Raw genomic sequence first — 12761 nt, forward strand, 5'->3', positions numbered from 1 at the left:
GTTGCCTCAGTGATTTTGTTGGGACTGCTTGCTGAATCAGATACTACTCAATGTGAGTAAACGTGACACAATCTGGTCCTATTGCTTTGGCAGAAGGGCCATGTGCATTAATAGAAGAAAGGACTGAAATGAGGCCTATAGGTGGGATTTTCAAAAGCACCTAAATCGCTTAGGAACAAAAATGCTCTTGGAAATCAATGGGACTTATTCTCCTAAGTGACTTAAGCACTTTTGAAAATCCCTTGCTATGGGCCAATGCCTAGAGCTTGGCTCTTGGGATCACATGATAAGATAAAAATCTCCACTTTCATTTTTAAAAGTATGTATCTAGCCAAGAAATGCTTGAAAATATGAACGTATAGCCCCACATTGCCCTAATTCAGCCCTGACAGAAGGATGACTAGCCTGTGCTTCTCGTTGTTATTTTTTAGAGCACAGAAGATATGGCTGGAAAGGAGCTCCTGGATCATCTATTCCAGGGGTCTCAAACTCAATTTACCTTAGGGCCTGTGCCAGTCCTCAAATCCTCCCAGTGGGCCAATGTCACTCATGCCGCCCAGAACCCACCCCCCAAAAAACTCCACTCCCCACCTGCCTAAGACTCTGGGATGGAGTTTGGGTGGGGGAGGAGGTCTTAGGTAGGGGATCAGGGTACAGACTCTGGGAGGGAGTTTGGGTGCAGAAGGGGTGAGAGGTTGGGCTCTGGGAGGGAGTTTGGGTAGGGGAGGGGGTCTACGTGCTGGCTCTGGGATGGAGTTTGGGGGCTGGGGGGGTGGGAAGGGGTTGCAGACTCTAGGAGGGAGTTTGGGGGCTGAGGGGGGTGGGGATCGGGTGCAGGCTCTGGGAGGGAGTTTGGGGGCTGGGGGAGTGTGGGGAGGAGGTGCAGGCTCCAGGATGGGGTTGGGCATGCAGCGCTTACCTGGGGCTCCAAGGTGGGGTGGGTCAGGGGGCCTCCATGCGCTTCTGCCCCCAGGCACCGGCCCTGCAGTGTCCCATTGGCCGCAGGGGCGCTCGGGGTGGGGGCAGCACGCGGAGGCACAGTCCTGCCCCTGGGCTTCAGGGAGGGGCTGGCAGCCACTGGAGCGAGCAGCAGATGCCGCTCAGCTCTGCTGCGCTGCTGGGGCCCCTGAGGGGGCGCGCCCAGGGCGGCAGGTGGGGCCAAGGGAGAGACACGGCCCCAAAACTGCTGGAGCCCTGCAGGTCACATTGGGGAGGCTTGCGGGCTGCAGGTGGCCCATGGGCTGGGAATTTGAGACCCCTGATCTATTCCATTCCCATGTGTTAGCGCACAAATTTCTTGTATACTAAACCCCTCAGTGCTGTAATATATGATTGATATTAATTAGGTTTTTGCAAAGTACTGCACTCCTCAACTTGAACTGAACCAGAAATAAATATATTGCCATATATTAACATTTTATTAGTTGAGAAGAAGAATAGGATGAAGGCACCTATGTGAAATCCAAAGTACAAGCTTCAGATTGAATTAATGCCAACAGTGCCTTGAGATTAATTTGGTTACTATGGGTACAGCATAAGAAATAGTATACCATAATGTAACTATGTTTACTGATTCATTTCTGGCATTAAAAACTAAAGCCACATTATATATGCAACAACAGTCTTTTTTCCTTGGAAGAAGAAGGCGGGTACATTTTAGTAATTAAAGTGAATGTTGCCCTCTGAAAAGTGCCAATGCTCTACTGGAAGAAAAGCTGTTATTCTCCTTCAGGATCTGCCCCACCACATGTAGCAGAGTGTGATATACCAAATGAGAACTGAGAAAAAAATGTCATCATCCCAGGAAGTTTCCAGTCTTCTACAGCTTCTTGTTAAGTTTCTTTTGTAACATGATGACCTCCATTTTATATGCCATTCAAGTGTATTGGTCAAATGTCACTTTCTAACATCATGTTTCTTCGTATCTCATCAGTATGTAAGAGATGGAACAAGTTTTGCATCTTAAGATGTTGAGAGCTGGGTAATAATAAAATAATGCAATGAAAGTACCATATATTCAGAAAGCAATTATTTTAAAGGGTTTCAGTTTTGACATGCTTAGATTAAGTATGAAGCTTTTGTTTCATATACTTGCTGTCAAGCATGTTGTTAAATACTGATACCACCTCCTAAGAGAACAACTTTTAAATTCCAAAATGCAAAGGATAAGCACTAAATATTTTGGTAGATATATTATGCCATAATGTCTACTGCGTTGTTCTTAATACAAAGCGCAGTAGGGCTTAATTAAAAAGTGATTGTACAATCTATCACAAACCTGCATTAGGGATATGGATGCCAAGAAAATTAAGTTGTATAGGTGGTGATAATGAAATCGATTTTTTATTGAATAGTTTTTATTTCTATGGCTTTGTTTTCTGTTCTTGCCTCTTTGTCAACAGTTAAGATATTCTCCATCCAAACTCTTTGAAAGAGCTAATTTGAGTCCATTGCTTCTTTGTTTGCATGTTTATGACCCATTTAAGTTATTTTGTTCATTTCTGATCTGTTAAAAATCTTGATAAACTTTTGACTCAGAGAATCAGTGCAGAAGAGTATGACAATAAACAAAGAAAAGCAAGGCCTTCAGATCTTGTTTTTGCTAGTTCCTCCAAAGGAATATGCAGGTAACTACCAGCACAAAGTTTATTTTGATTTCATGTAAGCAAATTTCATGGAAAAACTAAAAGGCACCAGGTACAACCTGAGATATTACTTCACTGACTAACCCCATAATAAGTAATGGTCTGGCATGAAAACATGATAAACAGAGAGCAGTAATGAAGATGAAACTATACTTCTTGTAGTGTAAGAGACAGTGAGGAATGTAAAATGAAAGTAAGAGTCTACAAAAGCTAGGCCAGATTTATCTCTGGTGTAACTCCATCAACTTAAATTCCATCGATTTTTCAATTCCATTGGCACTCCAGTCATTGGAATTACACCAGGGATAAATTTGACCCTTTCTACTAAAGCCAAGCACAGTTATTATATACAAAACAAAATGTAAGGAAATAGTCATTGTGTGCTCTGGCATGTAATAATTCCTCACCAAATAGTAAGTCAATCAGGGTTGAATGTGCTGTTTGAGAAGTCACATTATTAAATATTTAGAAATGGATCTGAAGCAAACTAAACAATAAAACAGTAATGATTTGAATACATCCTTTCTTCTTTCCTCTCTCCTTTTTTATACTTTAAAGAAGTTGGTGTTTGCAAAATACAGAGCTGGGCTTTCCTAAGCAGAACTCTGGGATCAGCCAGCACAGCTTCATTTTCATATCTTATGTTCTCATGTTCAGTTTTGCCACAGTGTCCTTTATGCTGTGAACTCAAACAGTACAACAAAGAGGAAATACTGCTTTAAATGATCTTGCTGCTCGTCCTGAATCCACATATTGCAATGCACTGCACATCGCAGCTAGCAACTCCTGTCGTGCTTTGGCGCAATATGCAACGTGGGATAATGTAATAGAGAAGACAAGCACAGCACAAGGCACTGAAAGCCATAAGAAGCACAGAAAACTTACATTTCTGGTATGCAGCAGTACAGATATTTGAAAGGTTAGGTTCTGTCTATTTTTAGCATTGGGACTGATCTAAAAATGAGGGTGATGTAAAAATTACATGTCTCTCTCCTGGTTTGTCAGAGATTTTGAACAAAATGTATAAAAGATACTGCTCTCTAAATCAGATGAGATTTTTTGAAGTAAAGCTGTGCCTTTTATTTAGAAGAGAACCTTTTATACCCTTGATTAAAATACCTTTACTGTCTATTTCACTGTCAGATGAGCATTTTTAGACTTAAGCAAAATTAAAGAAATATGACTTTCCCACTTATTGTTTGGGAAGATTTATTCCCTTGTGTAAATGACTTTTTTTTAAAAATTGGTAAGGCATTTTCTCTGGTATAAAATAAATCTGAAGATAAATTATCTGTACTGGTTAATATCCCCTATCATTAAAATGGCTAAATGAAAATCAAACATGTTGTTATTTAGTGCCTGCATCCCTTTCATGGGAAACAAAATTGAACATGTATATTGGGCAGGAATTGCCAGCTACGCTACGATTTATAGCGCTGTCCGAGGCTTGGATTAACCTTTACCATGTGTTTCCCCCACCCTATCCTAAAACTGTCAGCACTCTATCCCTAAAGTATATGTTTGTGGTTGGATTTGCACACTCCCATTCAGCTTTAAAAGAAAATCTGCAAACAATGTAATATTATACTGAGCTGGAGCACAAACGCTTTTCCATTTCTTTGTAAACAGGGCTGTATATGAGAATGAAACAGCTGGAGATATACCTTCACAAAACCCCTTGGGATGCTTCTTAGTCATTTCTCCATTGTATGCAGTTTTGGTTTAATAAATTGGTAATAATATTATGATTAAGTGCTCTCTGGTTTTGGTTTGTTTGCCTTTTTTTTTTTCTTTTTTACATGCAGGATCTACTTGAAATTCATAAATTAAAATAAACTTCAAATTTAGCAGCTTCCTATTTTTGGTTGGGTGGTTGGTTTTTTTTTGGTGGGAGAGGAAGGGTAAATCTGTGAACATAAGTGAAAGACTGATGCTACAGCCGTGTCAAGGGTTTGGTGCAGGCACTGCTTCTGCTCATGCATCTCAGTCCTGATCTGCTGTTCCAGGTGTGGAGTTTTATTAAGCAGAGAATGCAAATATTGCTCAATTGTGTCAACTTGCCCAGGAGCTTTGCAGTGGGGAAGATATTCACTAGGGACAAGCATGAGGCAAGCAAATTCATTTTACTTGTTGCCTGACATAGATTTGAACTTTAAATGGGTCTCCCTTATGGCTCATAATTTTGGCATTGAAATGATGAATGAGCAGGCATACAGAAGAGCTTTCAGGATAGGGCTGGTACATATTTAGTAAACAAATAGCAGACATTAACCTATTATGGACATAGTCAGTGTAATGTGCCTGAGGGAAGAGGACATTATAACAATACTAAACTTAGAAGGAACAAAGAAGTTCCAAGATGAGGTAGTAAAGGCTAATGCAATACCAGTTATGGAACATTGCTACCTTCCCATTTTATTCAAGGAGAAAGCTCTGGAATATAGGAGGTTGATCCACATCAAAATGAAACAAGGAAGAGTTTTTTGGAAGTGTTTCTGCTCTGAATTCTCTTGTCTCCATCTCCAGTGATAGGGCCTATTGAAAGCCCACTGAAGTCAATGGAAAGACTCCCCTTCACTGCAGTAGGTTTTGGATCAAGCCTATGGTAACAATTTTCAACACAGCCTTTCTAACTACATTTCTAAAAGGCTAATGTAGTGCCCATCTTTAAAAAAGGGAATAAGGAGGATCCGGGGAACTACAGGCCAGTCAGCCTCACCTCAATCCCTGGAAAAGTCATGGAGCAAGTCCTCAAGGAATCAATTCTGAAGCACTTAGAGGAAAGGAAAGTGATCAGGAACAGTCAGCATGGATTCACCAAGGGCAAGTCATGCCTGACTAACCTAATTGCCTTCTATGAGGCGATAACTGGGTCTGTGGATGAGGGGAAAGCAGTGGATATGTTATTCCTTGACTTTAGCAAAGCTTTTGATACGGTCTCCGACAGTATTCTTGCCAGCAAGCTAAAGAAGTATGGGCTCGATGAATGGACTATAAGGTGGATAGAAAGCTGGCTAGATCATTGGTATCAACTGGTGGTGATCAATGGCTCCATGTCTAGTTGGCAGCCGGTTTCAAGCGGAGTGCCCCAAGGGTCGGTCCTGGGGCTGGTTTTGTTCAATATCTTTATTAATGATCTGGAGGATGGCGTGGACAGCACTCTCAGCAAGTTTGCAGATGACACTAAACTGGGAGGAGTGGTAGATACACTGGAGGGTAGGGATAGGATACAGAGGGACCTAGACAAATTAGAGGATTGGGCCAAAAGAAACCTGATGAGGTTCAACAAGGACAAGTGCAGAGTCCTGCACTTAGGACGGAAGAATCCCATTCACTATTACAGACTAGGGACCGAATGGCTAGGAAGCAGTTCTGCAGAAAAGGATCTAGGGGTTACAGTGGACGAGAAGCTGGATATGAGTCAACAGTGTGCCCTTGTTGCCAAGAAGGCTAATGGCATTTTGGGCTGTATAAGTAGGGGCTTTGCCAGCAGATCGAGGGATTTTTATCATTCCCCTTTATTCGACATTGGTGAGGCCTCATCTGGAGTACTGTGTCCAGTTTTGGGCCCCACACTACAAGAAGGATGTGGAAAAATTGGAAAGAGTCCAGCGGAGGGCAACAAAAATGATTAGGGGTCTGGAGCACATGACTTATGAGGAGAGGCTGAGGGAACTGGGATTGTTTAGTCTGCAGAAGAGAAGAATGAGGGGGGATTTGATAGCTGCTTTCAACTACCTGAAAGGGGGTTCCAAAGAAGATGGATCTAGACTGTTCTCAGTGGTACCAGATGACAGAACAAGGAGTAATGGTCTCAAGTTGCAGTGTGGGAGGTTTAGGTTGGATATTAGGAAAAACTTTTTCACTAGGAGGGTGGTGAAGCACTGGAATGGGTTACCTAGGGAGGTGGTGGAATCTCCTTCTTAGAGGTTTTTAAGGTCAGGCTTGACAAAGCCGTGGCTGGGATGATTTAGCTGGGAATTGGTCCTGCTTTGAGCAGGGGGTTGGACTAGATGACCTCCTGAGGTCCCTTCCAACCCTGATTTTCTATGATTCTATGATTCTAACGGCCTCTTTTCAACTTACTGCACATCACTTTCCCCCCAAAATGTCTGGACACGTGGTTTGGATAAAGTAGAAACCAAAAAAAAAAAAAAATTGACCTGAACTTGAATCCGATCATAGAATATGAAGGGATCTCAGGAGGTCATCTAGTCCAACCCCCTGCTCAAAGCAGGACTAATTCTCAGATAGATTTTTGCCCCCAATCCCTAAATTGTCCCCTCAAGGATTGAACTCACAGCCCTGGGTTTAGCACACCAATGCTCAAACCGCTTAGCTATCCCCCACCAATCTTTTAGAGCATTGAAAATGTGTGGCCAACTTTCCTCCCATTGTATTTCATTTCTCTACACTGTCCTTTGGCCCTGGTTTTAAGCTAGACATGCCAAAATAGTGAACCAAACCTCACTAGAGGTGGGTGAACCACAGAAGGTTTGGAGTTTTCATTCGTTTGAGTAAAGACCCAAAAGTTGGCATGCTCACCTGAAGGTTAATTAAATGATCTGAATGGGGTCTTGCACATTTAGCCATTCGGATTAATTGTGCTGATCAAAGAATAAGGTTTGAAAGAATACCTAGACTTTCAAATGCTATCAGTTGGATACCAGGAAACTTTTGAAGATTCATCCAGCACATGTTTACATATTGCAAACTGTAATGCAAGGAGAGCTATGGCTAAAAATAACACTTGGGCTCAGTTATGGCTGTCAGGAACAACTCTGGGTAAGGGTTCATGTGAAGCTGCTCCTCCAGGAGACATTGTTCCTAAGTGAGGATCTGTTGGCCCGTGCAGAGAGTGGACAGCGCCTTGACCCTGCCTCCTCCTGGCTGATCTCTGCCCTATTTGATGTATCTTATGCCTGCAGGAGCATGAGGAAAGACCATTCTCTGCACTTACGGTCATTCAGAGACTAAGCTGGTGCCAGCTGCTGAATGGGATAAACTTCCTGTACCCTTTCCACACTTTTTCCTTCCCCATACTTGCTTACTCAGAAGTCAGGCACAACCTGGCTCTTTATATGGTGCAAAATCAGATTTTTTAATTCCCATTGTTTTTGTATATTTTATTTTCCTTTGTGTTCATAAAAACCATATCTATGCCCCGTATTACAACAGTTAGGTCAAATGACTACCATTTAGAATTATTTCCACCTTATACTTTGTTTTAATATAAAAAATGCCACGAGCAAGGCCCAAGAAAAAAGGCTGACTCAGTTCCACGGAGCTCTGTCTGAGGAAGTTTTTATTTGAACATGAGAGATGTGTCGGTAAGGCTGTCTGTCATCTCTAGTTTATTAAAAAAAAATTGCTAGGAGGCACTAAAGCTGTCCATGGCCTTTCCCTCTGTTCCTTCCCTCAAAGGTGCTTCATTCACGTTGACTTTACTATAGCTGTTTTGTGTAAAACAAGATTTGATTTTAGAGCATTTAAAGATTAGTGTTCTTTTCAGTACAGTGCTGTGTACACTCCAGTGAAACCAATTCCCCAGCCATTTTACAGAACAGACAAAGTTAGAAAGCTATCTGATGTTTCCCCCCATTAGATACAGTAATGCTTTGAAGTGGAGCTGGTAAGGAAGGGTGTCGTGCTTGCCTGTAGCAATGGGAACTCCCCAACATTTTGGTTTGTGCTTGGAGATCCCAGCCCCATGAGCAAGTGACCATATTACAAAACCATCTCCAAAACTGAGTCGAATTGGCACCAGCAGAATGGTCAAGGATTGAATGACCACTGAGCCTGAGCTGTCCTTTGCAGTCCAGAGTTGAGGTACATCTTTGGAATGTTATGAAGAAGCTTCCTCTGCTATTACCCATCCTGTAGATCTACCAAAGACTCAATTTCCATGGTTTTTAAACTCCTCTTTTGCAAGCGCTACCTTTGCATACAAACATTTTTTTTAAAGAAACAAAAATTTGCATAACTGTATGCTTCCTATTCAATACTTGGAAGGCAGCATTTCTCAAATGTTATGTCAGCTGTATATGAATATATGTCACATAGAATCAGTGAAAATGGCACCATGACCAGTTCAAATGTGTCATCTCAGGAGAGAAGAAAATGCATACCCCTATAATGGTTTATTAGAGAGGTTTAGCCAAGTCCTCATAGACTAGTTCAAATGCACCCTGAGCGCACCAGGGACTCTTTAATGTGCAATAATGCAAATCTTAAAATGATGCCCATTTTTTGGCTTAGTGGGTGGATATGGGGCTCTTTAGATGACATCTATGAAAATGGTGTTATGCTCCCCTTTAGAAATGTACAGTTAATTTGCCTTAGAGAGAAACCCATCTAAAAATAGATTTAATATTGTTAATAATCAGATATGTTAGTATTTACAATACTGAGCACCAATAGTGTACACAGCATTGTACAGATACTGAGGGGATTAGAGTCCTTGCCCAAAAGAGTTTACTCTTAATACACCTTAAGAGTACTTTAGGTGAGAATGTTAGAACAGACTTAGCTCCTAAAAAATTGCCCCAGGGTTACACCAAGGCACCTAGTATGCTCCATATGACACCAGATACTGAGGTTATCCTACTTAGGCTCTTCTCCGAACAAGTCAGAAAAATATTGATCATTGTTAATGAAAAACAATGGAAGAAGTTTCTAGAAGTTACTATGAGAGCTTAAGGGAAATTAAGTTCCGACTGATGCTAATAAGTGTAACCAGGAGAATCTGGATGGGATTTTCCAAAGCACTTACTTATGAGAGTTAGGAGAACAAGTATTATCCCTTAGGTGTGTTTGGAAATCCCACCTTTGGAACTGTTGCCTGGCTGTTTCTTGTGTTGGAAGAGCAATTGAACACATGGAAAAGTGCAATAACAGTAAAGTGTTCAGCCTGCTGTATGGAAATGGTGCTTTTGAACACTTGGGGCCAGACTGAGTGGGAACGCAATTGAAGAACTTGCAAGACACTTGCCCCTAGTGCCCACAGTCAGTCTCTGCATGCTTCCTAGGGACTTAAGAAAAATGGATTTTTTTAAACGGGGAGGGGGAGGGGATTAAAGAAAGAGAGAGAAAAATAACTCAGTGATTCCCATCCCATTGCTGTAACAAAGAGGTATCAACAGCGATCTGGGGTCCTAGTCCTGGAACAGACTCTTTGCAGGCATTTTCCTGTGCTGGTATAGAGCACCACTGACTATAATGGAGTTCTACTCAGGTGTAAGAGTCTGCCCATGTGCAACAAGTTGCGAAACTGGAGTCTGTCTTCCTTACTAGCAGGAAGTATCCGTTTTTTTTTTGTTTTTTTCTAAATCTGCTCTCAACCCCTTATAAAGGTTTCTATAGGAAACTGACTTCTTTATGTGGTTCAGCTTCCCAAGACTGAAAAATTCTAAGCTCGCAGGTGTGATATAAGAAAATGGGTACATTTCTTTAGAGATTAGTCTTTCTTTAAAACAGTGATACCAGAATGAAAGACATTGGTCGTACTACTTTTGATGAGGCTGACAAACTGGGGTTTTTTGCTGTTTATAGCGAATATAGGTTCTGGAAAAACATGTGTTCCAAAAGTTAGGTAAAACCTATTATAACAAGCATATTATTATACAGTCAATTTTTGGTGGTGACAAATCCCTTACTCTTGTCTTGTTTTAATAATATTCACTAATAAATAATTTCATAATGTTTATTAAGGGGAGATTTCAGAAATGCCCAAGATAGTTAGGAGTCTTACTATCTTAGTAAGGACTTAGGCTCCTAAATCATTTAGGCACTTTTGAAAATCTTCCCCTAAACTTTCAGTCATAAAGGGCCATGACTGTGAAACCCTTACTCCCACTGATGAGCACTTAATCTGGTAACTGTTCATCTTCAGGGCAGTGGGGTTACTCACGTCTGTAAATATTTATCAATGTGAGTAAGGGCTGTGTAGTTGGGCTCAAAGTATGTGAAAGTATCTGTTTTTAGACCGGATGTTGGCCAAACTCCCATTGTCTTCAGTGGTGGAGGACTGAGGCCATTGTACCAGTATTGGAGATAGACAAAGATCTTTTACCCATTTTTGACTCTCTGGAACATCACAGGTTCAAGATGTTATTGGGTTCCAGTTCTGCTTAGAGCAGACTGGTAGAAAAAAGGAGCAGAGAAGAAAAAATCTAATAGGGCAAAAATGCAACACATGGCTGGCAGAGTGGTAAACAAATGCAAAGTGAAGAGGGGTAGAGGGAACATTTCTAATAAAAAAATAGTACAGTATATATACTTTATATAGGACACCCATTTGTGCTATCTTAGCTTCTGAGCAGTGTTCTTCTGTCCTTTATACATAGCACAGGCTTATCTTACATAAAAAAAAATTGTATGACTCCTGGGGGAGGTAGTGGAAATGAGTTTAAATTCCATGAAAACTGGTTTGTAAACTGTAACTTGCTGAGACTCTAACATGTTGTTTGTGATTTGTGAAACCTAATAGTTTGCTCATCATTAGACTGCAGCATCTCCTCTAATAAAGTAGCTAAATCTGTTGAGTATCAGGAACATACAGTACTTGGTGGGGGGGGGGGGGGGCATGAGTACATCCCTTGTTGATCAGTGGCACGGGTGAGAGAAAAGGGTATTAGAAGAAAGAGATCGAGTGAAGGATGTGTGCAGAAAAAGATTGCAGGACTAGAAATAGGTTCCTAGAAGAAGAAAAAGCAGAATTTTGGAAGCACAGTGAAGCAGAGATGGCATGCTTGGGAAGCAGAGGAAGAGAAATGGCAGTCAACAGAGTGCTGGCCTCACAAGAGGGAGGGAAAAAACAGTGCCAAGAAGGCCTGAAGTCTTTACCATAAAATCTCTCTGACTGAGGAGATTTTTTGTTTCACATGATGCTGTAGGGCAGTCTAATTAGTTTGAAAAGTCTACTTGTAATGAGTGTGTCCTCAGTAACTGCCTAGGAAACACATTTGTTCAGCTTTTAGCATTTACGAAGCATTAGGGGTGAAAGTCACTGAAACTGGCACAGGGAGGTGTAAGAATCCAGGTTTCTTCGGGGAGAGTAGCTTTAATTTCTACTGTCAGCATCCATTAGAGGCTGCGTCTTCATGTGTAAAGGCTGCACAATCATATGAACCCATCTTTTACTTTGGAGTAGCCTCCATAAGCTACCAACCTGTTGGAAGGCAGTTTGTGGCCATTGTCTTCTTCCTTGATAGATGTGGCCCTGCCATCGCTCTTTACTCTGCATGAACAATAGGAGACTCTAATCCCATAATTTAAAACCCTCAGTCTACACAATTGCTTATGATCACTTCAAAACTATTTTCCATCATGATATACTATTGTAACTTTGTTTTGCATTACAAATATGGTTGGTTACAAACCATGTTTAAGGACATTGATAAAAGATATCTAATGGGCAAGTTCATGGTAAAATTTGAGCTAGACAGTTCTTTAAAAGGTAAGCCATAACAGACTGAGAACCCTTGTTTAAACCATGTGATCTGGAATCGTGTTGGAAAAATGGTTCTCAAGTACAGTTTGGTCAGAACATTCCTTGACATCCATTCTGGAAAATTGTTACTGCAAGAATAGGTCAAGCCAAAGTGTGGATGGGCCATAAGTAAAGCTCTAGAGGCCCCTATACTGTTATTAGTTGTTGCTGGTACTATCCACTACATGCTAGGAAAGTTCTCCCATCTCTAAAGCTTGTATGAAATCACACAAAGGTTACAGTTTGTGTTTATCAGTTTATTTGCTAATTTGAAGCAAAAGCAATGAAGTGGAATTGTAGAAAATAGAAACAACACAAGCAGGTCAAAATATCCAAAACAGCAATATAAAATGTTCCAGTGTAAATACATTTCTATAAAAGGTGTGAATGGAACTTTAAAAAAAATGATGGATTCTGTACAGTCAATGAACACAATTATAAGTAGGTATTGAAGGAGAATATTCCACCAAGCATGGATCCACTGATAATAATTAATAAGAATCTACTCCACTTCAGTCAGTCGGGTGCCCAACATTATTTCACAGTTGACTGTTCTGAGGGTAGAGGTAATGACCTTTGCCCCAGATCTTAATAATTTACTGCAGTTTTATCATTAAATCAGCATA

The 12761-nt window shown here is 41.0% G+C and overlaps 1 protein-coding gene across 6 annotated transcripts in view; it reads left to right on the forward strand.

Annotated features, from left to right (window-relative positions):
• Positions 1-12761, forward strand: part of PPARGC1A (PPARG coactivator 1 alpha) — a 492893-nt gene that overhangs the window by 405655 nt on the left and 74477 nt on the right. The window contains exon 1 of one of the 6 annotated variants that reach the window (XM_065598164.1): positions 3343-3564. The exons of the other annotated variants lie outside the window; for them this stretch is intronic. The gene's annotated coding sequence lies outside the window, so the exon portion shown is untranslated. Of the gene's footprint in view, positions 1-3342; positions 3565-12761 lie in introns of those variants that run through there. 6 annotated transcript variants of the gene reach the window in all.

The sequence above is a fragment of the Chrysemys picta genome, chromosome 5 (genome assembly GCF_011386835.1).
Source record: "Chrysemys picta bellii isolate R12L10 chromosome 5, ASM1138683v2, whole genome shotgun sequence".
Classification (NCBI taxonomy): domain Eukaryota; kingdom Metazoa; phylum Chordata; order Testudines; family Emydidae; genus Chrysemys; species Chrysemys picta.